The sequence below is a fragment of the Colobus angolensis genome, unplaced genomic scaffold, assembly GCF_000951035.1.
Source record: "Colobus angolensis palliatus isolate OR3802 unplaced genomic scaffold, Cang.pa_1.0 Scaffold216, whole genome shotgun sequence".
NCBI lineage: Eukaryota > Metazoa > Chordata > Mammalia > Primates > Cercopithecidae > Colobus > Colobus angolensis.
Window position 1 is genome coordinate 79,807 of NW_012115333.1, and position 3,886 is coordinate 83,692.

Genomic DNA, 3,886 nt, shown 5'->3' on the forward strand with positions numbered 1-3,886 from the left:
TCACGGTGTTAGCCAGGATGGTCTCGATCTCCTGACCTCGTGATCCACCCGTCTCAGCCTCCCAAAGTGCTGGGATTACAGGCTTGAGCCACCGCACCCAGCCTAGTCCTAACTTTTTAGGAAAAAAATAATGTCAGCAATACATCTCGAATGGATAATGATATTTAGTCAATACCTCTTGTGACTACGAAGAGCGTGTTTCTCTCCCTGAATCTGTTAATATGGAGAATTATACCACTGTATTTTCTGAAGGGAAATTAAGTTCATATTTCTGAGATGAAGCCGATATTAGTCATGCCATATTAGGTATTTTCCTTTTCATATCCTGTAGGCTTCCAAGTGCTAAGATTCTGGTTCTGATTTTTACTTCTATGTCATGAGCCTGTGATTCTTCTGCAATATTTCTCTAGGTGTCCTTGCAGGATTTGGTATCGAGGTTATGCCAAGCTCATACAGTGAGTGGAGGATTGTTCCTCCTTTTTTTTTTTGAGACGTAGTCTCGCTCTGTTGCCCAGGCTGGAGTACTGCAGTGGCACGATCTTGGCTCACTGCAAGCTCTGCCTCCCAGGTTCACGCCATTCTCCTGCCTCAGCCTCCCAAGTAGCTGTGACTACAGGCGCCTGCCCCCCCGTCCAGCTAATTTTTTTTTTTTTTTTTTTTTTTTTCAGTAGAGACGGGATTTCACCCTGTTAGCCAGGATGGTCTCGATCTCCTGACCTCGTGATCCACCCGCCTCAGCCTCCCAAAGTGCTGGGATTACAGGCGTGAGCCACTACACCCGGCCCCTCCCTTTCAATTTTCTGCACGAGTTTGTGTCAAATGGAAGATATGTATTCCTAGGATGTTTGTCAGAATGTGATGGGGAATCCTGGAGTTTATTAGTGGAAAGCCTGTGACTACTGATATCTTTCTGTAACAATTCTGGAACGGTTCAGGTTGGCTGTGCCTTCTTGTGTCAGTCTTGGCGGGTTTTGTTTCCTAGCGACTGGTTACCTTTTGCTTTGTTTTCAAACTGACTGGAATAAAATGGTCCAGAATATCCCCCTTCATCCCAGATTGCATTTGTTAAAATTAGGGAGCCATGGGAGAGTTGCACAGAAAGCCCAAGGAGCACCCATACGTGTATTCTTCTACTGGATCCTCCAGTTGTTACCATTTTCTCAACATTTGCTTCATCCCTCCCTCCATCCTGCACTCCCGTCTTTCTCTGAGCATGTGCGCGTGCTTCTGTTTTTCATTGTTTTGTGGAATCGTTTGAGATCCATTTGAATCAGTTAGATCCATTATCCCTAAATATTGCAGCATGTATCGCCTACAAGGAAGCATGGTCTCCCACAAAACCTTAATGCCATCATGACACTCAGGAAATGTAACATTGAGATCACACAATTTTCTACTGTAGAATCACATGAAACATTTTCGATTTTCCCCATGGTCCCATAGTATCCCTCATAGCTGCTTTCTAACAAAATTCTCTTTCCATCCAAACATCATACTTTGCATTTAGTAGTCAAGTCTCTTTTGAGACAGAGTCTCCCTCTGTCACCCAGGTTGATAGGCAATGCCACGAACCCAGCTCACTGCAGCCTCGACCTCCAGGCTCAAGCCATCCTCCAAGCTTCAGCTTGGACCTCCTGAGCAGCTTGGACTACAGGCATGCGCCACCATGCTTAGCTAATTTTTAAAATACTTTTTGTAGAGACAAGGTTTCACCGTGTTGCCCAGGCTGGTCTGGAACTCCTGAGCTCAAGCCATCCACCCGCCTAGGTCTCCCAAAGTGTTGAGATTACAGGCGTGAGCCATGGTTCCCGGCCTGTCAAGTCTCTTCAGTGGCCTTTAAAGTGTGCTTTAGAGCAATGTTTAAAGTGTGCTTTAAATCACTGCAGCTGTTGTCAGGAAGCCCTTGAACTTAGGTTTGTCAAATGTCTTCCTTATGATTAAACTCAGGTAAGTTTAACATTTTTGGCAAGACTACTGCATAGCAAACGTGCTGTCCTTCTCGGTGCATGACATCGGCAGATTCTCCATGTAGGCTTCTCTTATGACTGGCGATGTTCATCTTGACCATGTGGTCAGAGTGCTGTTCTGGATTACTCCATTGTGAAGGTGCCATCTTCTCTTTGTATTTAATTAGCTATGTGCTGTTACTGCATGGGCACTGTATGAATATGCAGTTCCCCCACAATATCCTCTTTCTGTCTTTTGGATGTCTGTATATGATACGATTTGGATCTGTGTCCCCACCAAGTCTTGTGTCAAACTGTAACTTCTAATGTTGGAGGTGGGGCCTGGTCGGAGGTGACTGGATCATGGGGCTGGATTTTTCAGGAATGGTTTAGCAGCATCCACTTGGTACTATCCTCACAGTCACAAGTGAGTTTTCATGAGTCTGGTCATTTAAAAGTGTGTGACACCTCCTCCTGCTCTCTCTTGCTCCTGCTCTTACCATGTAACATGTACCTGCTCCTGTTTCACCTTCCACCATGATTGCAAGCTTCCTGGGTCCTCCCAGAAGCAGAAGCCGCTACACTTCCTGTACAGCCTACAGAACCATGAACTCTTTTCTTTATAAATGACTTGGTCTTGGGTATTTATTTACAGCAACACGAGAATGGATGTAATATCATTTGTGCTTATTTCTCCCTTTTCTTTCCTGATAGCGGTGCCCTTCTCCCTTGTTTTCCTGACCAGTCTCACAACAGTTTTAACAATTTCATTCTTCTTCCAAACACCTAACTTCTGGTTTTGTGATCCTTATGCTTGTTTCCCCTTTCACTGATTTCTGCTTTTACCTTATTTCCTTCTACTTTCCTTGGTCTTATGTTGCTCTTGTTTTTCAAACTTTTTCTCATTAACTGTCTGCTATTCTATTTTATATGGTTTGGTTGTGTCCCCACTCAAATCTCAACTTGAATTGTATCTCTCAGAATTCCTACGTGTTGTAGGAGGGACCCAGGGGAAGGTAATTGAATCATGGGGGCCAGCCTTTCCAGTGCTATTCTCGTGATAATGAGTAAGTTTCACAAGATCTGATGGGTTTATCAGGAGTTTCTGCTTTTGCTTCTTCCTAATTTTCTCTTACCACCACCACATAAGAAGCACCTTTTGCCTCTGCCATGATTCTGAGGCCTCCCCAGCCACGTGGAACTGTGTCCAATTAAACCTTTTTCTTCCCAGTCTCGGGTATGTCTTTATCAACAGTGTGAAAACAGACTAATACAGTAAATTGGTACCAGCAGAGTGGGGCATTGTTGAAAAGATACCCAGAAACATCGGAGCAACTTTGAAACTGGGTAACAGCCAGAGGGTGGAACAATTTCAAGGCCTCAGAAGAAGACAGGAAAATGTGGGAACGTTTGGAACTTCCTAGAGACTTGTTGAATGGCTTTGCCCAAAATGCTGATAGTGATATGGATAATAAGGTCCAGGCTGAGGTGGTCTCAGATGGAGATGACGAACTTGTTGGGAACTAGAGTAAAGGTGACTCTTGTTGTGTTTTAGCAAAGAGACTGGTGGCATTTTGCCCCTGCCCTAGAGATTTGTGGAACTTTGAACTTGAGAGAGATAATTTAGGGTGTCTGGCGGAAGAAATTTCTAAGCAGCAAAGCACTCAAGAGGTGACTTGTGTGCTGTTAAAAGCATTCAGTTTTAAAAGGTAGGCCGGGCACAGTGGCTCAAGCCTGTAATCCCAGCACTTTGGGAGGCCGAGACGAGCAGATCACGAGGTCAGGAGATCGAGACCATCCTGGCTAACTGGGTGAAACCCCGTCTCTACTAAAAAATACAAAAAACTAGCTGGGCGTGGTGGCGGGCGCCTGTAGTCCCAGCTACTCAGGAGGCTGAGGCAGGAGAATGGCGTAAACCTGGGAGGCGGAGCTTGCAGTGA